This window comes from Perognathus longimembris, chromosome 9 (assembly GCF_023159225.1).
Source record: "Perognathus longimembris pacificus isolate PPM17 chromosome 9, ASM2315922v1, whole genome shotgun sequence".
Classification (NCBI taxonomy): Eukaryota; Metazoa; Chordata; class Mammalia; order Rodentia; family Heteromyidae; genus Perognathus; species Perognathus longimembris.
Genome location: NC_063169.1, coordinates 48,809,561 through 48,837,372, shown reverse-complemented (window position 1 = coordinate 48,837,372; position 27,812 = coordinate 48,809,561). Strand labels below are relative to the sequence as shown.

The window sequence follows — 27,812 nt, the reverse complement described above, 5'->3', positions numbered from 1 at the left end:
ACTTATGCCTATTCCTGAAGCTGAAATAATGCTGCTTTTCATTTGTTTTCAAATCCTCAAATATGGAGCGTGGGAAAAACAAAACAAAACAAAAAACTGGGAAAAAAAAAAAAGAGCCCCAAAGGAATGGCAGTAATACTCCGAGTTGGACCTACACTGATCAGAACTTTTTTCTTATAAGTTATCCACAGAATATTCCACTGTATGAATTCCTTTCCAAAAATCAAAGGGGACTGCCTGCTTCTGCTTGACATGTCTTACCGTTTTATGTTCTGTTTAAAGTATTTTCTGTGAAAATCATAAATTGTTTTCATCCATTTATTTTTTTCCTGGAGTACAGTAATACATTAGCAATTTCTCAGCAGAAAGCATTTCTATACCAGTCATCACTTGGCTTTCACATTGCCAGTCAGTATTGTGCAAACTCAGTCGGTTCTTTAGTGACTTTAGGCAGGGCTGGCCCAAAGATATTAGACACTGGTTGTGAGAGTGGACAAGAGTCAAGGATCCTGGAATACACTCTTTCATTTCACTGTAAGAACTCAAAGTGCTGGGGATCCTTGGGTTATGGCAAGGTCTATAGTTCTAATCTTTTGCCTGCAATTATAGGTTATAGTTTGTTGTGGGTAGTTTGTACTTGAATAGGTTCAGCAAACAAAGGAAGGAATGGAACAGCTATTGCTGGAACAGAACCTAGAGGCACTGAAGGGTAAAAGTGGGCAGCGGTCCGTGAAGTGAGGGGATTGCTCACTTGGGGCCATAGCTTCAGGTTGGCTCCCACAGGCTCTCTTGCTGATTGCCATATTGCTAGGCCCTAATCAACATAGGATTATGCCTATGCTGGGGCTAGTTACTTTTGTTGGTTGGAGAAGAAGGGAGCATGATATGAGGGATGGGAGTAAAGGCATGGAGGAGAGATGAGAGTCTTCACTATTTTTTATTGTTAGACATAGAATAATTTTACCAGATAAATGGAATGCAACTTTGGGAAGTCCATCATTTAGCCTAGAAAGTTGACATACAGGCCTTAGCCTGTATGGGGTTGATGGGTCAGTAACAACCCCTACAGATGATGATGACAGAGAATTTGCAGGCCTTTGGCTCTGGTTGGGTTGATTGGCTGGTCATTTAAGCATTAGGAAGCTAATCTAAGGAACCTGTTTTATAAAGCTCTTTGAGGAAAACAAGGAAAAAAAAAAACTCCTAAAAAGAGGCTAAACTAGATTTTGCATTCCCTCCTGATTATTTAAAAAGTTGCTAGAGATAGCACACTATTCTGACCTTGTTTATCACAAACTAAATCTCTTCCAAATTATCTGTATTTTGATTAAACATTTGATTCAGTAAGATAAGCTCACACATATTTAATGCTATTTAAAAAGTAAGGGTTATATACACAATTAAGGATATTTATAGAAAATGTTTGGGTTTTTCTTTTAGCCTTACAAAATTTTTCTTAAAAAATTAAATTTAAAAATTTTAAATTGTTCTTATAAAGGTGATGTACAGAGGAGTTATGTAAGTCTGGTAAACAGTACATTTCTTTTTGGACAATGTCATTCTTTCCCTTGCTCTCTCCCAGATTTTCCTTCTTGTCCCCACATACAGCTCATTTTCAACACTTAGAAAATTTTTTAAAAAAATTGTTCTAGTCTTCCGAGGAATTACTAAATAATTATTAAAAACCTATTGGTCTAAAATTCTTTCCATTTCACTACTTCTCCTTATCAGAACACATTCACTGGATGCCAGATTAAAAAGTTCCTCACACTTCTGGTTAGGGCCTCCCAACTGCTTGCAGAATCTTATTTTTATTTTTGTGGAAGTATGTGGGTGGGTAATGTTTTATCCACAAAGCATCAGAATTTGAAGACGTATGTTAGCATTAGTTGTTCTGGCCTGCTTGCACAGTCCAGTGTTTCCAAAGAAAACCACTTTTTGTGTGTGGCTATATTTATTTATAAGACTTTACTCTTTTTCAAGCAAGCTTCACAGTATTTACATTAGAAAAAAAGACAGTTTTTAAAAGAATACAGTAGTCTATTTTTAACCATTCTCGACTTTATCATCATCTTAAGAAAACTGTTTTCTTTGCTTTGTAATTTTTTTCCTATCTTAACACTAATATCAGTGATATTTGCTTATTGGAATTTTTAGTTCTTGAATAATTCTATTTTTTTTTTTTTGGCCAGTCCTGGGCCGTGAACTCAGGGCCTGAGCACTGTCCCTGGCTTCTTTTTTGCTCAAGGCTAGCACTCTGCCACTTGAGCCACAGCGCCACTTCTGGCCATTTTCTGTATATGTGGTGCTGGGGAATTGAACCCAGGGCCTCATGTATACGAGGCAAGCACTCTTGCCACTAGGCCATATTCCCAGCCCCTTGAATAATTCTATATTTGTACATTTTACCTAAAGAACTGTGCGAGATTCGTTATGTAAGATCTTTTTAATTCCATTTGCCATTGGTGTTAGGTAGAAAAACCAGGAAGGGACTGCAATTGCACTGTGTGGCATCAACTTGAAGCCCAGGACTCAGAACAACCTGCCTGAATTCACATCCTATGTCTCTCAGTCATTAGCAGTGTACTCTAGGACTCTTACTGAACTTCATCATGGCACTTACCTCATTAGGATGGTCCACGTAACACTCTTCGGACAGTGTCTTGTTCATAGTTCATTACAACTTCCCATTGCTCTAGCTAAAGAAAATGACAGATTGTTATACTTTGCCACAGGTGGAGCCTTCGATGTCCTCAGTTCAGAGCATTTCTGTCTCTCTCATATGTCATGTGTTAAGAAACATGATGTATGAACTTAAGAATGATATTTTTGAAAATTGAAGCATAATGTCAAAGACCTTTCAAAGTCTGAAAGACTTCAGAAATTTCTTTTGATCTGTATTTTTTTTTTTAAATTTTCTACCTTTTATGAGTTGAACTAGGGACAGTTGCCTATAAAAGTCTTACCTTGAATCACTGATAGGCATTTCGGTTTGCAAACACTGACAAGCATTAGGAAGCATATGGTAAGATGGAATGTGAATGGATCTTCTTTATTTTGGCAGCTTGGACTTCCTCCTGTCTCCAAAAGTTTCCTTTTTCACAATACGTATCTCAAACAGTAGAAGGCTGGATCTTCTACGCTTAGTGTAGTTCCACACTATCCAAGTCCCCCTCAGCTCTTGATCTATAAAAATATTCAGGCCATTCAGGTGCCAGTGGCTCACATTTATAATCCTAGCTACTCAAAAGACTGAGACGCAAGGATTGTGGTTTGAAGTCAGCCTGGACAGTAAAGCTTGTGAGACTCTTATCTCCAATTAAATACCAAAAAACCAAAACAAAACAAAAACCCAAACAACACAAAAAAGAAAGCCCAGAAGTGGAGCTGTGGCTCAAGTGGTAGAGTGTTAGTCTGGAGCAAAAAAGCTCAGGGAGAGTAGCCAGGCCCGGAGTTCAAGCCCCAAGACTGGCACCAAAGGAAAAACAAATCCATTCAAACATTTGATTTTTCTGTATATAATCCCTGGGTTTATACTAAGTGTCAGACAATTACCCAGGTGCTGATGTTATAATGGGAAACAGAATTGTATTAATTACCTTTTCACAAAACAATCTAATGGAGGAAAGATTGATTTGGGCTCGTTGTTTCGGCCATTCCACTTGTTTCAGTTCATGATTCCTTGGTCCCATGGCTTTAGGCCTAAGGTGAGGTTGAGCAACCTTGACCTCTGGAGCCAGGTTGCAGAGGAAGCAGAGAGAGCTCAACAGAGGTGGCCCAGGACTAGATACAACTGGGTTGCTTGGTTACCCCCATGTAACCTACTTCATCTAACTAGGCCCTGTCTCTTGAAAGTTTTCTTCACCTCCCAAGTTAGTAATAAAGGTAAGAATCAAGACTAGCCTTCCACACAAGAGTTTGTGGAGGATATTTCATATTGGAGCTACAACAAAGAGTAACATTGGTGTGTGTCCTGAGTTTAAAAAAAAAAAAAAGGATGTGAGGCACAAGCCCTGTAGGTAGCTAGGAGGCAGAGCTATCAAGGTTTTAGGAGGTAGGGAGTATAGGAGTCATGAGCCTAGAGGAAACTCTGAACCCAACATCCAGAGGAGCAGAGACCCTTGTGTGGAGGCACAGGTGGGGCAAACAAGCAATATGACCTTGTAGAATGTTTTGGTACCTTAGTTTGAGCTTAAAGCAAGAAAAAAATACATTGATTAGGGAGGGTTTTGTGAAAGAATAGAGCAGATTTTAATTTCCAAAGTTTCCTCTGGTGCAGTATTGATTGTAAATTGTAGAAACAGCAACACCACACAAGTGTTAAAGGGCCACAGTCTCAGGCACTAGGGAAATACAGGGAGTGAGCAGGGAACTCTTAGTAAGGCAGAATCTGCAGGATTTTCTGATGGCAGGGGTATCTGATGGCAATCCTATATCAAATAATTGTCCCTGCTGATGTTCCTTTGTTTCTGAATTGTCCTTATTTAGGAGGTCTGTGATTTTTGTGGGTCTACTTAAGGTTTACTTTAAGCTAGGCAATGGTGGCTCATCAAATACCACCTGGGCAGGAAAGTCTGTGAGACTCATCTCCAATTAACCACCAGAAAACTAGAAGTGGCACTGTGGCTCAGAGGTAGAGTGTTAGCCTTTAGCAAAAGAGCTCAAGGACAGAGCCTCGGTCCTGAATTCAATTCTCAAAACCAACAACCAAACAAAAGTTTACTTTATAGAACTTATTAATTTATCTCTTGCAAATTATTAATTTATGCCTTGCAGATTACCTACTCTGCAACCGCAAAATCTGCTAAATTTCTCTTGGTTTCCACTTCATGTTTCTTCTTTCATTCACTGTGCAAGTGCATAGTCATTCTTTTCTCTGAGTGAGGCTTGCTTTTATGTAAAGATTTATTATTGCTCTTCTTGGATGTCAGGTTCTGTTGGTAGTAGTAGTAATAGTAGTTAAAGCAAAATGAAGTCTCAACAGTTGATGCATTTACTATGATAACCATGATTTTTGCTGGACTCCATGGCAGCTAGGCTTAAATCATTTTCATAGTTAGACTGACCACCAGAATGTAGGAATTTTTTCTTATTTTTTAATACCCCTACTAGTTGTAAATATCAGTGCCATTCACATGGAAGAAAACAGCATCCTAGAGACCAAGGTTGCTACATGTGGTTGTGAATGTTCCCAGGTTTCTTGCTCATGAATAAAATCTCACTTCTACCTGTTGCCTTCTCTCCCCTGCCTTGTCTTGACTTATCTCTTCTGTAGAGTCCTCTCTCCTTGCGGGGCTGTTGCTGTGTGGTTTTGGAACTCTGGTCCTTGGAGCATGGTGATAGTGCTTGATAGTGGGGTGCCCACCCAATTGTTTGGGGGAAGAGGGAAGGTGTGGTAGGATAAGCATGATGGCCATCCTCACTTGAACTCTCCTCTCATTGACTCTCCTGGTCCATACCTTTTATTTCATATCCATACTTTCAGTGTGATGGTTTGCTACAACAGTTTCTCTCTGTGATATGTCATAGGCTTTTCCTTATGAGGAGATCCTAGAGGAGATGGAGTAGAAGATGACTTAATATTTGAGAGAGTAGATACAAGTCGAGAGGTCAAAGAGGATGAGAGCGGAAGAAACAGAAAAGATGTGTGGATCTTTCTGAAGACCTGTCCTTCCAATTTCTGAGTTTTTCACTGTAAACTGGCCAAATTTTTCTTTTTCTTTTTTCCCAGAAAGAGCAGGAAGCCTCATCTCTTTCACGTTTGCGTTTGCTAGTTGGTTTTTGGCTGGAAAGAACACTTAACATTTCTTTTAGAGAACTGGGGCTTATCTTCAGAATTTGAATCCTAGGGAAAGGAGGTCTCTCTTCTGCCCTCAGTGACTGGTTAGGTGGTATTATTTGGTCCATAACTTTCTTTCTTTTCAAGATTTTATTTTCTGTCCATAGACTCTCCAATCCCATCTCTTCTGCCTGAGCATGGTGGCTGTTCATGGGTGTTCCTTGAACATCTGACTCATTACTTTATCTCACATTTCAAAAAGTGGATTGGATCAGGGCATGGTAGACCCAAGGTAGCAAGATTAGCCCCTCTGGGTTGTTTCTAGGCAGCAGGTGCTGTGGGAAGAACAGATTCCTGAGGGAAGGTGGTGGCATCACTTGCTAGCATGTTTAGGACATCATGCATTTATCTCTTTCCTCATCTGTGAAGTCAGCGAGAATCATGTTCTCTTTCTTCCACTAGGTTAATTATAAAACTGGGAAAGAATAGAGGAAGTGCATTATTACTAAATCATTTTCAGTACAATTTCTTAAATTTTCTCCAGATGTTTTACCCAGCCTGAGTTATATGAACTGTGTAGTTCAATCTGTATTTTGTTTTTTGGTATTTATACTCAGTTATAAATTTATGGTGGGGGGAACATGGCTGTGATTTTTCTTTTGTGTGTGTGGAAGATGTGTATCTGTACACTTAAAGCTTTTCTAGTTTCACTCTGAGCCATTAGTAGAACCTTGAGTCTGTATGAGAGGGAGGAGGGATAGTGTCCACGTAGCTTTTGGAACTAATTACTTGAGTTAATCATCGTTCCACAGCGTGATTATAGACAAGATACTGAGTGTTTCAGGGCTTCAATATTTTTTTCCTTCTGAATCCTGGTGATAGCAGTACCTAACTCAAGAGTTATTATGAGGTTTTATTTACCATATGTAACATTCAGAGAAGAGTACTTGACACAAAGTAAAGCAGGCTTTCCATCCTGATAAAAAGGCAAGAGCTGTTAACTGCCAGTGAATTAACCTGAAAATAATGATGAAAGCATTTGTGAAATTAATTACATAGTTTGGAAAGTGAATGCTTTCTTTATTACATATATGTTTTATTTAAAAAATTATTTTGGAGTGAATTATGTATCTCAGATTATTTTAATAACTTGAAAGAATGCCAAAAATGTAACAAAAGAGAGACTTCAATGTATGGAACTCAGACTCAGAAGACTATTTTGAAGAGCTTTTATATTTTAGTTTTAGAGCGTGTTAATTTATAAGTCTTATGATACTATTAGTAAACAAGGAAGTGTTCTAGTGATTTTTAATATGGTCAGAGTCATTGAGAAAGAGAAATCCTAGTATTCATTTTTGCCTTTAAAATATATCTTGCATACTTTATGAATTCAATTGTTGATCTCAGAAGCAAAGCTTCATGGAAGAGAGCTAATTGTGTGGGGGGTGTGATAGCCATAGTACAGGTCTGGGGGGACATACTGCCCCCATACTTAATTCCTCTTGATCTCCCTCCCCCTTTCCTTTCCCATCTAGTGCAAAATGTGGGAAATTGTACTGTTAGATTTTCCTCTTTGTCTTTGGCATACACAGTGCCTTACATGTCTGTTGCACATTTGGATGTATGTTTGGAAACTGTCTCCTTCCCAGCCAGCTCTTCTCATATCTCATGCTGTAATTGCCTGGTGGGTTGCTATATCTCTTCTAGCTCCTGTTTACATATGGTTCACAGATAAGGATGATTGTTTTCTGACTGGACACCACTTTTGTGGAAATGGAAGTAACTACAGGAAGAGAGAATGAAATGGGTATCCTATACAAAGGGTGGAGATGAAGGCATTTTCTATAGTGGAGGAAAATGCCTTCATTTGGAAATGCCTTCATGTGGAAAACAGCATAGAGTCAGTCATCTTTCAATTCCATGAAGCTACAAATTCCCCAATTCTGCCATGTTAGGGATTAAGCAATTATACTTTTTTAGTCAGGACATTCAAAATGACACTTACTTGCAGTATTGTTGCTGTGGGAAAGTATGTTCTTCATTCCTAGTAATAGACTTAGAAATAAACCTTTTAATTTCAAAATCTTCACCACTAAGCTGGAGGTTATTATTCAGTACTTTTTATCTCCCTCTCAGTTTTCTCTCTCTGTCTCTGTCTCTGTCTCTCTTTGTCTCTCTCTGTCTTTCTGTCTCTCTCTCTGTCTCTCTCTCTCTCTTCCTCCCTCTCTTTCTCTTGCCAGTCCTGGGGCTTGAACACAGGGCCTTGGGCACTGTCTCTGAGCTGTTTTTCTCAAGGATGACACTTTACCAACACTCTGCCACTTTACCAATAACTCTACTTGCAGCGTTTTGGTGGTTAATTAGAGGTAAGAGGGTTTTTTTTTGTTGTTGTTTGTTTTTAAATCTGCATAATTTTCTTACTGGTCTGGATTTGAACCACAATCTTTAGATCTTAGCTTTCTGAGTAGCTACAATTATAAGCATGAACCATTATTGACTGGCTATTCAGTATTTCCTTGTTGGCCTTAGGGTCTTTGCAAAGTGAGAAATGAATTTCCTGCCTCTAGTTTTATTTTGCTCTCGTATAATGTCCTTTTCAAGGTACATTTCCAAGGCACTGTGCATATGTCAATAAATATGTCTTTCCATGGCTCCCAAACATGAATGTCTTCTGTTGGAACTCATGTACTTGTCCTTTCTTTTGGAAGATTTAATAAAATGGAAATGGCATATGTTCTTGTGATCTACTTGAATTGTGTTAGAATTATCTAATTAATTGTGGGAAGTGAGAAATGCCTTAATAGCGTTCTAACCAAACCCATCTTTCTTACTGAAAAGAATTTTGAAATTGAAGAAGCCAGGCGTACCTCTGAAGGCCAATGCCTGTCACACACCATTTGAAGAAAATAGCAGGTATTACATAGAATCGATGAATACTATCAGATGAAACTTGGATAATTCCAAAGAATTATCCAAGGGTACATATGATAGATATAGGAAAATTTTTGCTTTGGAATTATAATAAAGTTGGAATGGAATGCTAAAGCAACTTTCCTGGAAACTTATTTACATAGCCTGGCACAGATACTGCTTTTTTGAGGTGTAGAATTAAAAAAAAAAGTATGTATTTTTTTTAAGTAATTGAGATTAAAGTTTGGCCAAGGAAAGGTAGGTTGGCCACTGACAGTTAAAGGAAATTAGTCTATTTATAGGTGGTCTAGAAACATGTAACCTGATTAATGCATTCTATAATTAATGTTTTTACTAGAGTTACTAAGTGCATGCTTGTTCATTGTTTGTCTCCAAAGAGTACAGTCAAAGCTATAGCCTAGCATCTGATAGAAATTATAAGGGTGAATGTAAAAGTACATGTATACACTCCTATTTTAAAAACATTATTGATAAAATTTTCAAGTATTATTCTTTGCCAGATTTCTTTTTGTCTTCCTTTGTCTTGAGACAGGGTTCACTGTTCAGCCGATGTTGGTCTGGAACTCACTGTTTTCCTTCCTCTACTTACTGAGTGCTGAGATTATATGTGTACACCACTACACCCAGCTTGATAATTAGTGATTCTTGAAAATGGGGATCTATGCTGTAGTATTTCCAAGATAACATTCTTTTGAATTATATTTTGAACAATTTGAACAATTATATATTTTGAACAATTCCATATTAAAATATAATCATATAGTGTCATTACACTGGACATATTCAGATATACAAACATATTAACTCCTTGCTCCCATTGTTAAGAACAATATTCTTTGCTGAAGAATCAATGGAGTCCTGGTAGATTATATAATATATGAATGTAGGGGACAAGTGGGAAAGGTCAGGCCTCAGAAAACTCCTGGGTTTTGTTAGGAAACATGGCTATCACAAAAAAAAAATAGTGAATAAACAAAACAAAACAGGGGCTGGGAATATGGCCTAGTGGCAAGAGTGCTTGCCTCGTATACATGAAGCCCTGGGTTCGATTCCTCAGCACCACATATACAGAAAATGGCCAGAAGTGGCGCTGTGACTCAAGTGGCAGAGTGCTAGCCTTGAGCAAAAAGAAGCCAGGGACAGTGCTCAGGCCCTGAGTTCACGGCCTAGGACTGGCCAAAACAACAACAACAACAACAACAACAACAACAACAACAAAACAAAAAAACAACCAAATCTGCCGACTGTAAGCTGGGTCTTAACAAGGAACCACCAAATGTATGGTTTATATCTTGAAGGACTAGTTAGTAGTTTTAATTTCCCATTTTTGTATAATTTAGCACCCAAAAACTTAGTTGCCAAAAATGTATAGTCTTCTGTCATTCTGTAGGCTCACACTGAAGGGTGATCCCTCAGGGTGGGCGGCGGTAGGGCACAGGAGTGTCACTGGAGGCCCCTGCATGAATGCATTTGGCCTCTAGTCTGGCTGGGCATCTCTCTCATGCAGTCTCTCCACACAGTTAGCTTGAGCTTCCTCTCAATATGGCAGTATCACAGGAGTCCAACTTCTTTTATACTGTGCTTTGCTTATTCCACTGCAAGCATTTCAACAGTTCTTGGGTTAACCTACTAACTAGGATTGTTTTGACCCAGCTTTAGAAGTTACTCACTTGTCACTTGGCTGTGTTCTGTTAGGAACTTATCATAGGCCACCTCAGACTTAAGAGCATAGAGGAATAGAATGACCCTTGCAGTAGGGGGAATGACCCGTGTGCAGTGGAAGAGAAAGAGCTGATGGTTGCCATCTCTGGCCATGGGCTGCTTAGCTGTTATTCCAGTCTCTCTATCTGATATTATCTGAATTTGCTGATCCCATTGTCAGCTCTCTTTATACAGAAAACTGTCCAAAGGAGCTTGGCTTTAAATTTCTCCCTCAGTAGATACACATCCTATGTGCATGTACCCTTCTGACTTGTTTAGTACATTCATATGAAGAATTTTTCTGTTCATTATGAACTCAAATGCCTTAAGTAGGAGCCTAGTATTAGTTTTTCTTCATTCCCAAACCTAGGAGGATTCAACTATATTTGTCAATGGCTTGGCATTTGGAAGGATAGGAACTATTTTTCATAGGTCAGTTGATTCCTCAAAATATTAGCCTTGATTCTCCAAAATATTTTTCAAAAAAACTGTCTTAAATTTAAAAGTTGATTTTTAGGCATAGGTACCAGTTTGAATTTGGGAAAAAAATAGAGTACTGGAAAAATAAGGTGCTATTTTTAAAGAAATGACAGAGAATAGAACATGGAAAGTTCTCATATGCTAGCTAGCCTTTATCCTTTGAGGTTTAATACATTAAGGGGCTTCTCCCATTTGCTAGGAGCTGAGTTGCTGAAGTATCTTGTTTGTTAACATCCATCAATATTTACTCTGAGAAATTATTGGGAAACATACTATTTTTGTGATTACACCTTGCATATGGAAAACTTCCTAGAAGATATGTAAAAATTAATTGCTAGTACTATTACTGAGTTTATTCTCAATACAGTAGTTGTATACGAGCATCTAGTAACTATTCTCAATGGCCTTACATACATAAATGGCATTGCTATAGAATTTCCTGTCTTCCTTGTTCAGAAGATTTTGCTTCATTGTGTATTATTAAGAAACTATTTATTGTCACACTTCCTTTAGACTTACTAGGATACCCTCTGAACTCTGCAGGGAAAAGAGATTTTCCTCTTAAAAAAAAGTAGATTGTTTTTGAAACAGTATTTTTTTTTTTTTCTCAGTCATGGGCCTTGGACTTAGACTCGGACTCAGGGCCTGAGCACTGTTCCTGGCTTCTTTTTGCTCAAGGCTAGCAGTCTGCCACTTAAGCCACAGTGCCCCTTCTGGGCATTTTCTATATATGTGGTGCTGGGGAATCGAACCCAGGGTTTCATGTATACGTGGCAAGCACTCTTGCCACTAGGCCATATCCCTAGCCCTTTGAAATGGTACTTTAAGATGAGAAGATGTTCATATATTTATTTGTATCTAAGAAGATGTTTATAGTTCTTTGTATTTTTAACTTAAAACTGCCCTGTTTTGTGGGAACTTTATAAAAATATACAGCTTTAAATTACTTATTTACAGAAATGGTGGTATACTGTCAGTTGACTTAATTCTTAAGATTATAGTGTCATTTAGAGATACATTTTTTAAATTATCAATTTTTCTATCACCTATGCTATAAGTGGGGGAAATCATGTGGTCTCCATTTTCAGGAACATGAAAGAGATAATTTTTTTTTTAAGATTATTGTGAAGCCTGAAGCTTGAAGGCAAAGGCCAGACATGGATTGTAATAGATATTTATATTAGCTCAGGAGAGACTAATGCTTTGTTCATCTGCTTAAACCAGAATTTCTCCCATAAATAAATTATTGTTAGGTTCTTATTGTGTTAGGTTCCCAGTTGTATGTGGCATACTATGAAGAAGTTTTCCATTAAAAAGAGTTTATGACTGGACACTGAAGGCTATGCCTATAATCTTAGCTAGTTAGGAAGCTGAAATCTGAGGATCACAGTTTGAAGCCAGCTTGGATAGGAAATCCACAAGACCACCCAAAATTGCAAAGCAGAGCTATGATTCAAGTTGTAGAGTGCTAGCTTCAAGAACAAAAGCTCAGGGATATCACCAGGTCCTGAGTTCAAGCCCCAGGACCAGTGGTTTATGGATCAGTCTTAGGTTATCAACAGTGCTACTGACCTGCTTGCATATACTCTCCACAGAGCATTTTCAGTCTCTAGAAGATAGTGGAGATTTTCCAAGTAGCACATTCCAAATTTACTTGACTTTGGTGCAATCATATTTTGCTTAATATTTACTACCAATATTGTTAGGAACATACAATATGTATGAAATCTCAAAATCTTTGAATCTCTTTATATGTGGGAAATATCAAATATTGTGTGCTTTAGAATAGTAAGACATTTTGTACTGTCTTACAGTAAATAATCTAAAAAGTTTAAATTCTCCTTCTGCTGGCCATTTTATAGACTCAGTATACCTGATAAGTCTTAGCTATTAGCCTTAGTTAACGTAATCCAGTCAGCTAGGTGGTACTAGCCTCATTTTTTTTTTTTTTTTTTTTTTTTTTTTGGCCAGTCCTGGGCCTTGGACTCAGGGCCTGAGCACTGTCCCTGGCTTCTTCCCGCTCAAGGCTAGCACTCTGCCACTTGAGCCACAGCGCCGCTTCTGGCCGTTTTCTGTATATGTGGTGCTGGGGAATCGAACCTAGGGCCTCGTGTATATGAGGCAGGCACTCTTGCCACTAGGCTATATCCCCAGCCCACTAGCCTCATTTTATAGAAGAAAAAACAGAAGTACAGAGAAGTGAAATAGGTTGTCAGAGGTCATCTTGCCAGTAAATGCCAGGGCTGGATTTTGGTATTTGGACCTGGGTAATAAAATGTCCCTATGCTATTCATAGGAAGAATTGTAGTTCCAATTTTTGTAAATGGAAAGTAGTTTGTGGAAGTATGTACAGAACAAGTTTAAGTACAAACAATGCTTGAATGTCCAGAAGCTTGTGCTTGTTTTCAAAATAAAAACTCGGCTCCTTTTAGTAGTTAGAGAAGGTTATTCTGATCCAGATCATAAGCCATTTACTGCTAGTAAAATAGGCCCTTTGGGAAGTCCAGGTCCTCTCAGACACCAAGATACTATTTACTGCACAGAAATAGTCGTTTTACAAAATCCTGCCATTTAGTAAATAATTTTCTGTTGCCTTGAGGTGTCTCCTGGCATTTTGTGGTCAGCTATTCATGTAACTGGAGCAAATTGTATCATAGAGGAAGAGAAAATCAAATATTTATTGAGGTCTCACTATGTTCCCGGGAACTTTAAAAATGGAATTTGTTTAATCCTCATAGGAGAAAATTATTTCCCTCATCTTAAGGCATGTGGGCCAACTGGTCCCAGCTCACACACCTTGCTTATAGACCAAGTCTTGAGTTAAGCTTTGGTTATTTTCGTCATATAGAAGGGAGTTGAATAAATGTGGGTGCTGCCTTTGTGTGGGAAATGTGGTAGCTACTGTGCACACTGAGAACATCTGTAGTAGATGTATGTGATCTAGGACTTCCAGCATTCTGGGTGAGCCAGAGCTGTGCTGGGCACTGCAGGAGCTGATGGAGAAGTTGGGCTTCCTGTAGCTAAAACAGTGGAGACATCCCTGGCTTGGGGCCTTCTCTGTCTACCAGAGAGCACTTAAAGTCTGGAAACTCTTCAAATGGATTGAAAACCTCCTGCAACCAGTGTGACGCAGTAACAAGACTTTAAAACACCACAGTCAAAGACCACCATCTTCCCTGCCATTGATGGCTGCATTCTTGTGAAAAGACTAAACAGTTGATCCTTAGCCCATAGAAATAGGACAGTAAGTCAGTTGTGAGTCTATCACCAGGTATTTATCCACAATCCAGTTGGCTTTAATATCCTTGCTGTTGCATGGGATTTTCCCACTCACATCTGAATGGGTCATTCTCTTTAGCTGAGAAGCTGTAGAATTCTCACAGTGGCTAATGGACAACTCCTTTCCACATGGTCATTTAAGTTCTTCCAGGATAAGTGAGGGTAATGATATTACAGTCCTGGCTTAACTTGGACCAAAAAAGTATCAAAATAAAATACTGAAACCCTTTAAGAGTATGGAGAGGGAAGACTAGCAAGGTCAGTGCATGTGTGCTCATGATAGTTTTTTAGCCCTAGACAATTCCGAGCACTTAGAGTCTCTTACTCTATAAATATGAACCAGAAGCAGGCCTACTTTTAGACAGAGTAATGTGAAATTTGTCAGCAAGTCAAAGGTAAGGGGACTGCCTTATTCTTTGTCCTAAACCTAGACCTGTGAATAAATAGTTGATTTGCTGGCCAAAGTGTCCCTGTGTGACATGCTTCCATGAATGTCCTCAGCAAACCTTAGCAAAATAGAGTTCTGTGTCTGCTCAAACTGTCTCTGCTATCCTAGGATATCATCTGTTGTTGCCTACGTGAAAACAAGTTCTCCCAGCAATGTCCCCATGATTTTAAATTTGTCTTGTTTAATGATGTGCCACCTGAAGCTCCTTGGCATTATGTAATTTCTCCATACTTAAGGCAAACGGTTTTGCATGAGGAGGTTTGTTCAGAACAGTTAGGTCTACAGACCTAGTGCAGGGAGGAGAGTGAATGCAATGATGACCCTTAGGTTGCTGGGGAACCCAGGTTTGACTGCATTATCATGAGAAAACAGAGTCCTGCTGAGGTAAGCTTCATGCTATTTGGGGAGAATGAAGGGAAGATGCAAACGTTTGTAAAGAGTAATACATTTGACAGTATCAAAACAAACTTGATAAACTTGCTCAGACTGCTGAGCCCTTACTCAGAGGTCTCAATGTGAGGAAACGGTCATGAACAGAACAATAAGCAGGGATCTAGAAGGAGAAAATGTGGTGGAAGGAAAGGGCCCCTGGTCCCATCCATTGTTCGGAGGTGTTAGGCCTTGTTAGCACTGAGGAAACCCTAGGCCTGGCCCCAGTGGCCATGACCAGAAATGACCCAAGGCTCTCAAGGCAATGGAGGTGATAAGGTAGTAGACACAGGAAAATTTAAGGGAATTCACCACAAGCTAACCAAGAGTGTGTGTGTGGGGGGGGGGGGGGGGGGGGGGGCTTTGGTGTGGGAGCAGTATATACCACTCAGTTTTCCTCTGTGGAGGAGGATATGTAACCCACCTCTCAACAGCTTACTGGGGACCTGAAAACTGGGTCGAAGAGAACTGGCATGATGTTGCCATAATTGTTAAAAAGCCTTTGGGTTGTTGCCATCACGAGGCAAGCCACATCTTTTCCATCCCGGGTGAGTAGACTGGAAAGCACATCTGACTGGCTATCCATTCTTCTATTTTTTTATTTGATGGAATTAAAGATAGCACATTTTATGTGGTGAACATTTGGCCAGTTTTAATGCAAGAAGAGAGCTGCTTTGGGGGCTGGGAATATGGCCTAGTGGCAAGAGTGCTTGCCTCCTATACATGAAGCTCTAGGTTCGATTCCCCAGCACCACATATATGGAAAACGGCCAGAAGGGGCGCTGTGGCTCAGGTGGCAGAGTGCTGGCCTTGAGCGGGAAGAAGCCAGGGAAGGTGCTCAGGCCCAGAGTCCAAGGCCCAGGACTGGCCAAAAAAAAAAAAAAAAAAGAGAGCTGCTTTGCAGGTTTTCACCTGGAATTTGCAGATGGAAAAAATGGCTGAAAGACTGGATTTCATTAAGAACAAGCAGCTTACTTAGAAAGCTATGACAGAATTCCTTTGGGGTCAAGGTAGACCTGCTCCTGGGGATAGTGTGAGAACATACTTCTAGTCTCTTCTACCCCTACTTCCTACTTCCTTAATCATTGTTAATCAGTGTGCTGATAACAGCTAGGGCCAAGGTCTGATTGTTGACTGGGCTTAGGGTAAGTGTTAGTACACATCTGTGGAAGACTATTTCTGCTTCACCCCCTTCCTCTGCCTTGTACATAATAACTGCATTATTATTCCTGGACTAAATTAGTGATGAGGTAGCCATTTATGTTGTGATGATTCTGTGCAATACCATAATACCCATTATATTCTCAGAACATCAGCTGATTGTCCTACATTTAGCCCAATATGTAAATGATTAACATAGTTGTGCATGATGTTTGTGCATGTAACTGGTATCTTCTAAACATATCACGAAAGTAGTTTGTGTTCAATAAATGCTGATAGCATTGAAGTGAACTTGCAATTTTAGAAATTTAAAGACAGTTTCCTACTATGAAATCTATTTGGTCCCTTGTGAATCTTCTCAACAGTGACATGTGCTGTTAAGCTTAAGAAATTGAAGTATGAAATAGTTTCCTTCTTGATGAGGAATGTGAAATTCCGAGGATCTTCATATTACATTTTCAATATGTATCCTCTGTATGAATAGTTTAAAAGTGATAACATTGAATAGTACTTGTATTACATCTTGAGGAAAGTTAATGAGGAAAATATTAATTAATAGAAAATGAACCTGATGCAAACATTCATTTTGAAGAGAGCTATTTTTTTCAGTTTTCAACCTGAAATCATTGTAATCTAAGCCTTTTGAAGAAATGATTGAAACTACATTTCCTTAAGAAAAAGCTTCTTTAGTGAAGCTTGTCTGAGTTGTCATGTTTTATTATACTCGGAATGTGATTCCTATTGCATTTGGAGAAATTATATGTTGCATATAGAGATAGATGTCCTGAGATGAGGATAAAAATGTACCACTCTTGTTTGAGCCATATCAGATATTTTAGGGCTTTTCATTCAAAGGATCACATTTGTAAGGCTGTATCCTATGGGCATATATTTAGTTTAGCCATGATGTTATTTATTTTTTGGATTATACCACCTGAGGCACTGCATGCATATGAAAATATTAGTATTCTGAATAAGTCATTGGTGCATTTTGTCTTTCTAATTTCCATACAAATCATCTTATATGCAGGCATGATTACTTGGATAAGCTATTTATGTTGAAATGGATGAAATATATAAGTGGACTACTTCAAGTATTTTTGATGGCTACTTGTTATTGACATGAGACTCATGTAGTTAAGACAGGAATGAATCAGTCTCCTTTCAAAATTAGGGAACAAGTTGGCTTAAATGGGGAAACTTCTTTGTGGTTTTAAAATTCAACCTGGAAACTGAAGGCTAGGATACCAGGAGTTTGGTGAAAGGCAAATGTGTAATATTTTGTGTGAGGAAATAGAGGACAAATGGATACCCATACATTTATGCATTCTGATTTTGTACAGTGATTGTTGATATTAGGCCAAAAGAGAATTTTAATGTAAAATTATAATGTGTAAGTGGGCTTTCATTCCTGCATCTGTAGGGAAATACTCTGTTGAAGTTTCCAAAGACAAATGCAACATAGATCCACAGCTCGCTATCATGGAAGATCCTATATTTCTTTTTTTTTTTTTTTTTTTGGCCAGTCCTGGGCCTTGGACTCAGGGCCTGAGCACTGTCCCTGGCTTCTTCCCACTCAAGGCTAGCACTCCGCCACTTGAGCCACAGCGCCGCTTCTGGCCGTTTTCTGTATATGTGGTGCTGGGGAATCGAACCTAGGGCCTCGTGTATCCGAGGCAGGCACTCTTGCCACTAGGCTATATCCCCAGCCCCCTATATTTCTTGGAGAAGGAAATCATTGCTCCTGAACTGTCAGGCTAAGGAGCAACATTGATCAAGATGGATTGACATGTTACATTGATAGCCTTTTGTACAATGAAGCCAAGTAAAAGCATAATAAAATGAAATTAATAATTAAATAAAATAAATTCCTGATAAGGATTCAAAGATGATTAAAATGAATGCTACACTCATTTATTTCTTGAGAAATTTAAGATTTACCCCACAGATTCTGATAGTTCAAGATATATAAAAAAGGAGTAAGGGCATATATAGCTTTGTATACAAATAATTAGCTTAGAATTCACCTCTTCTTAAACCCATGGAAATTGAGACTCTCAAGAGTGGAGTGAAAAATATGTATTTTTCTATTAGACAGTAGTTAGTTACAATGGTGTGTGTGTGGGGGGGGGTGTGTGGTGTGAGGGCCATTCATGGGGCTTTAACTCTGGGCCTGCGGTGATTAATTGGAGATGAATCTCACAGTCTTTTCTTCCTGAGGGGGCTTCAAATTGTGATCCTCAGATCTTAGCCTCCTGAGTAGCTAGGATTACAGGTGTGAGCCACCAGTGTCTAGTTCGATGCTCTTACTTTTTATCTCCCAAATTTCCAGAAATTGAAATTATGAACTAGTCTAACATCTGCCAATGATGACACTATTTTTTTTTTCCATAGTACTGGAGATCCAATTAAAGGCCTGGGCTTAGCTTTCAACCCCTTGAGGCACATCCAAAGTCCATCAGACATCTTTTTTTTTAAACAGCGCCATGGCAACACCTTGCTTGGGGTTCATGTCCTATCATGTGGTTCCACTTGCTATATAGAGATAGAGTGCTATAGAGAAATTAAAATTTATAGCCAGGGATGATGACCTGACACAAAATCTTCTCTGACCCTTGGATATATGTCTTTATAGGCTGAGAAGTTAGTCATCGAAATAGATTTAATACAAGTCTGTGATGGAAATTATAGCCAAAGGTCAGAGAAGATTTTGTGGTTTCTTCCTGGTGATAGGATTGAATTTGGCGGGGAGGAAGATAAAGTGGATTCTGAGGGAAGGGAAGTTTGGGCAGAGGATGCTAATTTGGCTAGAGGACAGGACACTTGAAATAGTAGGGAGAGAAGGTCTGGGAGGGTTGAGGCCAATTTATTGTAAGCCTTAACATTCAAGCTGGGTACTGGTGATTCATGTAATCCTAGCTCCTCAGGAAACAGAGACCCAAAGGATCACAACTGGAGCAGAAATGATATCCATCTCCAATTAATGACCAGAAAGGCAGACTGGACACATGGCTCAAGTGGTACTTCATCCATGCGCAAACAAGCTGAGCAAGAGCTCAAGGCCCTGAGTTGAAGCCCTAATACTAACAAAGTAATAAATAATAGTTTGAGCTTGAGTGAATAACTGGGATTTGTTTCAGCCAGGGTTGGTTTGTGACTTGCTCAATTATCAGAATACCCAAGTATTTTAACATGGATAAGTGCTATCATGGATAATGGATCCATGCTACACTGGGACCATTGTAATGGAATTGCATTGTCGTGAAAGAGGAGGCTATGGACTGTGAGATGACATGGCTTATCATATGTGCAACATTTTATCCCAGCAAAGCATCAGTTCTCTGTGCCTCAGCATTGTCGTGAAGATTGAATGAGATAAACCATGTAAAATCCACAGGCCCATTGCAGATCATGGAAAAACACACTTGGGTCCTCATTGAACTTCTTATACCATCTCAGGTGTCTCCTCTAGTCTTGTAGGGACTGTTCTAAATAAGAGAGAAATGCCAAGCTAGAGGTGGCGATAAGGAGAGAGTCAGATGAACTACAGTTAACTTTCGAAAACAAGGATGTTTATCCACTTTATTCTCTTGCTTTAGATAGAGAAAGAAAGAAGTATCTTTATACCAGACTGGCTTTGGTGGTAGGCTTTGAGCATGAGCTTTGGTATCATTGCAGGTACTAGTTTGTCTGCAAGGAAAGAAAAGAAGCCATGGCTTGATAACGCCAGGCAGCAGGGAAAAACTTGAATTGCCTGGGGGTTGGGTTTCAACCACTTAGTGTCCATAGACTCTGAGGACTTTAGCATGTCCAGATTTAACATCTGAAGTATCTTGGAAGGTTGGACACTGTTTTTCTGGGACCTATGAACCCAGAGTTACAAGTCCTGGTGGGGTGTGGTGTGTTGAAGCTGGTTCCTGGCTAGTAAGCTAAATACCTGCTCAGCATCTGAAGCCTATTGTAGTCTTAAAGTGGTTAAACTGTGTTCTTATTAAGAATGATGTTTAAAGGCTGGTTATGTGGCTTAGCAGTAGAGTGCTGGTGTAGCATTCATGAAGCCTTGGTTTTGATTCCTTTGCACCACATAAAGAGAAAAAGCTGGAAGTGACACTGTGGTTTAAGTGGTAGAATGCTAGCCTTGAGCACAAAGAAGCCAGGAACAGTGCTCAGGCCCTGAGTTCAAGCCCCAAGATTGGCAAAAAAAAGAATGATGTTTTAGTGGAAGTTGATGAAGTGACTTCATTAACTCCTTAAAGAAATGCAAATCCACAGAAAACCAGACTTCTGTACAAACAGTTTTGCCTTTGGAAATCAGAGGATTCTGGAAGGTCATAGCCCATTATTTTCTGGAAAATCTGAGTGGTTGACTTTCTGAGTATCCCAGGGAAAACAATGAGCTTTGGTTCTAGTGTCCTCTAAGTGTCCTGTGAAGAGCCAAAGGAATTCTGGGTACAAGCTGAGCTACATATGTAGCATTTTGTCTGATATCTTATTGGTGGCATGCTAGTTTAGAAACTGCTCTCATTGACCAGACTTGGGGTGGGGCTGGGTTTTTTACATTCCCTGCCTTGCATGCAGGGAATGTAGAGGGAGCATCATAGGGATGGCTGAGAAGATAAGAGCCCAGCCTGCGGAGGACAGTGCAAAGGAGAGTGTGACTAAAGAAGATGACCTGACAGGTGCATTTAGTACCTGTACTCAGTACATCAATTGAGTATTGATGGCACTCAGCACACAATGGGTGACTCTTTGTGGGGGTGGGAGATACTCTTTCTTTGTCCAGAGATATGACCTATGGACATCCTCAGAATTGGATTTACAGAGGATGTATGGCAATGTGGGAAATCTAGCTCTTATAAGGTTTTGTAAAATAGAAATTGAATCAAATTTCTTCCATGCTGTTTTTCTGTCTTCTGCTGCAATGGAGTTAGTTTGCTTTTGGCTTTGCAGAAATTTTGCTAACATATTGGGATGTGGATAAAGAAATTTCCTCAGTTTTCTAGGGGAAGGAAGAACATCATGACACAGTGGAGGAATAAAGCAGGTAGGCATCTCAGTCTTGTTGCTGTTAATTTTGAAGAATCCTAGAAACAGCTGCATTAATCCCTGTGTGTAGATCAGAGGGTAAAATTACAGGGTGTAGAGGAGGAGAAAAACAACCTTGTGCTTTTGAATATGAAAAAATTATCAAATTATCTCTTCCCATGATTAACACAGTTCATGGTTACATTAGGTAGAACTTTTTTATTTTGTTAATCATTGTATATTTCAATAGAAAATGTGCTTTAGGTATTGTTCATAGTATTTTATTCAGCTTGCTCATAATTCCTTACACAGGTAATTATTTACTTGTCTTTTTTTTACTGTATAGGTGATGTACAGAGGGGTTACAGTTACACAAGTCAGACAATGGGTACATTTCTTTTTGAGCAGTGTCACCGCTTCCCTTATTTTCTTCCAGTTTTTACCTCCGGCCCCTCCCCCCCCCCAAGCTGTACAGTTCATTTCCAACATAGTGCCCAGTATCACTGCTGCATTTATTCACTCTCTGTCCTTCCATTTCTGTGCCACTCTTTACCTTCTGCAATACAGATACATTTTACATACAAGACAAAAGGTATAGAAATGGAAAACCAAAAAAACCCCCACAAAAATCCAAACAAACCTGCTACCATTTCTTGGAAGTCATTTCGATAAACACCATTTTATATGATCACATGCACGTAGCTACTGAGCCTTATGATCCTTTCCTAAGAATATCCTCCTATGGTCTCATTGTGTGACTATATATAGAGTTCCATGTAAGTGTAACTTTCTTTGTTTTTACCATCCAGTATGTTTACTTGTAGATATATAGGCACAATTTAGTTACAACAAATGAAGGAAACCATGACTTATGTTTCCTTTGGGTCTGTCTTACTTCACTTAATATAATTTTTTTCCAAGTAGAGTTATATGCTCCCATCAGAAAGAATGATATTGCACCATTCATAAGAAAATGGAGAGACTAGGTAGAATTTTTGAGAAAGCTAGGCTTACTCAGCATCTCACTCAAATAAGTAATCTATCAAAATAACAGCTAGCTTTTTATGTAGCACTTTCTATTTGACCAGTACCATCATATGCTTTATAAATATTCCATAATTGTTTTGTACTTCCTGATCTGAGGAGGGTAGGTAGAACTCCTATCTCTATTTCACAGCTGGGGCTATCAAGGCATAAAACTTTAGAAATTTCCTCAAGGTGACCTGTTAGGAGAGCAGAGTGGTCCAGTTCTTAAGTCTTGATTATCACAGTGTGTTCAATGTACACAGCCTGAATCTAAGAGAAGTAGAGTTCCTTACCTCAGTGAGCTTGCCTGTTAGATATACTCAGTTTACTTCTGTATATTTATTTTGTTTTGTCTGTGAAACAGAGCCTCACTAGGTAGCCTATGCTCGGCCTTGAATTTGAAATACTACTGTCACATTCTCCAGAGTGCTAGGAATAAGGGTGTGTGCCACCATGCCTGGCTCCCCCTTATCCAGTTTCACTGCTGGAAGTATTGTATTTAATAGTAGGAATTCTTAGTGTTGATATCCTTCACAATTCTGGAGGGCTTAATATTTTTTTTTCCTTTTAAATCTTAAGGAAGATTTTATGTCATTGTGTCAGGCTTTAGGTTAAATAACTTTATTGGGATGAATTTTCTTGGGCTGTATAATTAATCTGATGAACTGTCAGATAAATTAATGTGACACATTAAATATATACATGTCACCAGGTGACAGAGCATGGCAATACACACTACTTTCTGTGGATACACAGAAGTGGAGCCACTCCTTCTGGAAGTGTGGCTTAGCAGTAGAGCACCGGCCTAGCAAGTGGGAGGCCCTAAGTTCAAGCCCCAATGCTGGCAGGGGCTGGGAGCAGTGGATCGACATTGGTGACTATCTTGGAGTTCTCCCAGCATGCTCAAAGCTGGGTAATACTTGAACTTGGAAGCCTTGTTCTGTGTGTGAGCATCTGTGTCCTAGAAACCAGTCAACAAACACACTGTATTCTGAGATGGTGAGCAATGAAAGAAACATCAACAATTCTACCAACAAGGCAGTAGTTTCAGAAAAGTAAATAAAGAAAAATAAACAAGCACAAAGAATTAGTTGCTGTTGAATCTTACCTTCCTTCAGTCCTTTTTTAATTTTTGCTTTATTTTTTTTCATGCACACACATTCCTATATATGCTCTCTGTATAGTTCAGTATAGTTCAGTTTTAATGGAGATGCAGAACACAGAATGTTTCACCCATGCATTTTTTTTCGGGGGAAAACCACAGAGATATCACCATTTATAGAGCTGCATAGCCACCACACGCATCATTTCCTCTCCTGTTTCCTCCCTGTCCCAGGCTGTCCTGCTGCCAGCTCTCTGCTCGTGACATCTGAGTCATCACTAACGCTTAGGCCTGCTTTGTTTGTTTTTCTCTCCCTCACATTTCACAGATGAGGATTTTTCTCATCTGCTGTAACTCAGCCCGCATCTGTACTTCAGTCCTCTCACGCTGTCGAGATCTGTTTCTTGGCCTCTGTTCCCTCTCTTTTTTTGCAATCCACATTTTAAAAAGTAATTTTCTGGGGCTGAGGTGTAGCTCCGTGGTAGAGCGTGTGCTTTGCATGCACAAGGCCCTAGGTTCAATCTCTAGTACCACTGCCAACAAAAAAGTAATTTTCTTCCACGTGTTTTCTCAGCCTTCCTTTCTTAGCAAGAATCTCCCACAATGACCCCTCCCCGTTTCTCCCCAATCATCCCTGTATCCCTTTATGATTCTTAATGGCTTTCTTACTCGCCTCATCTGCTCTGTACAAGGCAAAGGCACTCTTTGGCTCTTTGTGATCATATTGTTAGAAGGAAATTGGGCTGCTTCTACAGAAACTGAAATAAGGAAACCTTGCCATTTCTGACCTCTGCCTTCCTTGACATACTGATCCAACCAACTTTTCTCTTCTCCTTCTTGTTCTCTTCTCCTTGTTTCTCTTCTCCTTCTTGCTCTAGAATTCACACTTCTAATCAAACGATAAAGGACTTCATATTGTTTGCTTGTCCTTGACTGAATTTTTATTCCCTTTGGTGAGGTAAGGTTTCCTAAGAAACTGGCCTTGAACTTTCAATTTTCCTCCTTCAGGTTCTAGGGCTGGGATTACAACAAGCATGTGCCACTGTATTTGGCACTAATTCTTTTTGTGTGTGTGATTTTAATGAAATGAGGCTAATTCAAGTTGTTCATTTTTTTTTTATTTCTATAAAAGGCTTGTAAAATTTAAAAGCTTTTGTAAGTCTCTGGTAATTATTTCTACCCCAAATAGTAAAGAAGAAATTTTGTCGGGGTTGTGAATATAACCAAAAATATCTCTTCTAGATTAAGGCTGAAGTTTAGTTCCCAGCACTACAATAAATGACAATAATTATAACAACAGCAATAACAACAATAATAGCAACAATGACAAAGTAAAAACAATGTTTCTTTTGTTCTGGATTCTGAAAACCACTATTTCAAAGTATGACATAAAAATGGCAGGAGAAGCAGAACGAGACACCATTTGAACAGTCAGTAAAAGATAATGTTATCAAGCTACATCCTTTCAGTAAAAAAAATTCATGTTTAGGAATATGTCTTTCTTTGATAAAAATACAGTATATGTATAATTTTTTAAATAGGCATACAAAAATATTTTCTCCCAGTCTTTTGTTTCTTCTCAGCCACATGTTTTCAGTTATTCTATCTCCCATAGAATATAAATTTTTTTTTTTTTTTGGCCAGTCCTGGGGCTTGGACTCAGGGTCTGAGCACTGTCCCTGGCTTCTTTTTGCTCAAGGCTAGCACTCTGCCACTTGAGCCACAGCGGCCCTTCTGGCCATTTTCTGTTTATGTGGTGCTGAGGAATTGAACCCAGGGCCTCATGTATACGAGGCAAGCTCTCTTGCCACTAGGCCATATCCCCAGCCCAAGAATATGAATTTAATAAGCCATTAACAGGTTATTTTCTTTATTTCTGCAGCTCAACATTAAGCTAATATTAGCCATGCTGTTTGCAGTAGTGTTTACTAATTATGTGATACTTTGGGATAATTCGTTTTTGTTTTTTGTATATCTAGAACTTGAGCTTATTTTGCTAAGTAGACCCTAAAAATGTTACTGTGTAACTCAACAGTTAGAAACACCTGTCTCAATAAGTATACCACAGACCTTAGCATCCAAGTTTTCTTTTTGTTTTTTTGCTTCCTCTTAGTCTGTGACTCTCTTTGCTCCTTATCCTGAGCTCTGGGGCCTGACCAAAAGGGAAGCTAGCCTGGCACCACATGGAAATAAGGCAAATGGGCGCTGGTGGTCACCTCAGGATGCTGTCTTGGGATGTAGAAATAGCATGGGTTGCATTATGTCTTTTGTAACCCTGGCATGGCCTCATGCTCACAGAAACAAGTATTATCCTCTTTGTTCAGCCCAGTAGAGGCTTGGGGTGTGGGTGTGGGGCATCTTTTGTTCACAAAGTATGATGGGATTGATGCAATGCTTCCTTTGCTATACTGGATCTCCAGTGACCCCTTCCTTTTAAAAAGTCTAGGATTCTGTAATTACAGAATGATCTGTTGTGTTGGCCTAGTTGTTAAATTGTCAATTTAATAAGCTAAAATGAACTGGGTAAGAGAACACAGGCTTTTCACTGGAATGGAAGGATATTGCATGATGAGCTATAGTGGGAGGGAACAATAGACTTTTTATGTAGCTGCCTGGCCCTTCTGCTTCATGAAAGCAAGGCAGTGAATGGGGAAGAGGAGATAATGGACTCCCCAACCTGTGAGCTTGCTCACCATGCTCTTTGGGAACAAGGTGAAATTCAATGTTTAATGCTTTTGGGCTGCTTCATAGTGCTTGCCCTACATCAGACACCATTAATGAATGTCCTGTGGATTTTGGTTCATTATTTGTTCTGCATTTGCCTTCATGTTGATATGTTTTAAGCCAATACAAAAATGAAATGATGAATTTTTCCATTTTGTGTGTAAAAGTGGAAAAATGTCAATAGCCCAGATGAAATGGAAATATAATTATGTTGGCATCATATGGTATGAGGTGGTTGTTTTTATTTTTGCTTGAGCTGCTGAGGATTGAATTCATATACTTGTGCATATCTGGAATGAGAAGAAAGTAAACAGGGCAGATACACAGGTAATTATTCTTACTTTATATTGGATTTTCTCCATCTCGATGTTTTAATATTTTGGAGGACATCCTTAAGTATTAGCAGGATTAAGAACTACTTGTGAGTAAGAATGTAAAAAAGGGTCACTGGTTTTATAGATTCTAGAATGGTAGTTTTTATATCTAGGTGAAAAGAGAGGGAGGCAGATCAGGGTCATGAGAGCCTATGTTGTGATTCTATCAGATGGTTTGGAAAGGGATTTAGCTGCGCCTCCACTAACCTAATTCCTGAACGGTAAAAGGCATATTGGTTCTTCAGGTTTGGCCTGGAATTTTGAAATTACTTCATTCTGCTCTGTTCTATATAATTTTGACCTTAGGTTTCTTACTACCTATAACCAAAGTCTTAATTTGGCAATTATTCTAAGTAGAATGTCCTCAAGGTGTATACGTGTCACTCTTCCATTTCCAGCAGCTGGAGAGAATCTAGCTCCAGAGTTCTAGCAGGTCAGGCCATGGCTTTGCCTGTGTTCGCTGATGCTGAAAACTAGCTACAGGTTGGGCTACTGTGGTGAATTATTGGACTCATCCTGTGAGATACCAAGCCAGAGTTCTGAAATGGGTCATTGAAAGTTATGGAGGTTGTTTTCATGAGGAAATTTGAGGCTATGACTGAGGTAGAAGGGAGTAAAATAAAGATCAGATAAATTTTATAGTGCTTTCCAAGTCTCATTTAATTAAATCCTCTCCATAAATTCGTGAAGTAACAGAGGAGTTCAAGAGCCTTGTACTTGGGCACCTGATCTTTGCCAGTGAATTCTTCAAATGATTTTTTGAGGCATGACTGCCAGTACTTTGGCTTAGTTGAGTGGAATTTCTTTTCTTAGTATCGTTTTTCGTTCTTAGATTTTCTGTGTCAGTGTGGTGGTTAGATAATGGCTTAACAAAAAGTTATAATCCCCAGAACCTGTGACTGCTAAGTTATTTGGGAAAGGGATTCTTTGCAGATATGATTTAAGTTAAGGATTTTAAGATGGGTGATTATCTGGGCTTATCCATCTGGGCCCTAAATGCAATTATGTGTCCTCATGGGAGAGAGAGAGAGATCTGACACATACAGAGGAGAAAGCCCGTGAAGATGGAGGCAAAGGTTGGAATCCACATGGTTGTAAAAGGCTTGTTTCAGGCCTGGAACAGTCAGATACAGCTCCTCTAGGATGTCTTGTCAGTCCTTCTGACACCTGGATTTCAGCCCAAGATGACCTTGAGTTTATGTTTTATTGTATTTTTTTGGTGCCAGGCCTAGGGCTTGAACTCAGGTCTTAGGCACTGTCCCTGAGCTTTTATGCTCAAGGGTAAGGCTCTACCACTTGAGCCTCAGCTCCACTTCTGGCTTTTTGGGTGGAGTTAATGGGAGATAAGAGTCT

General features: G+C 39.2%; 1 protein-coding gene and 1 long non-coding RNA gene across 2 annotated transcripts in view; both read left to right on the top strand.

Moving 5' to 3' along the window:
• Positions 1–27,812, top strand: part of Arhgap18 (Rho GTPase activating protein 18) — a 129,330-nt gene that overhangs the window by 1,112 nt on the left and 100,406 nt on the right. The window lies entirely within an intron of this gene.
• On the top strand, positions 8,208–23,462 carry LOC125357280. Its single transcript, XR_007212107.1, has 3 exons — positions 8,208–8,757; positions 19,720–19,725; positions 23,449–23,462. It is a non-coding gene; the product is annotated as an uncharacterized LOC125357280 (long non-coding RNA).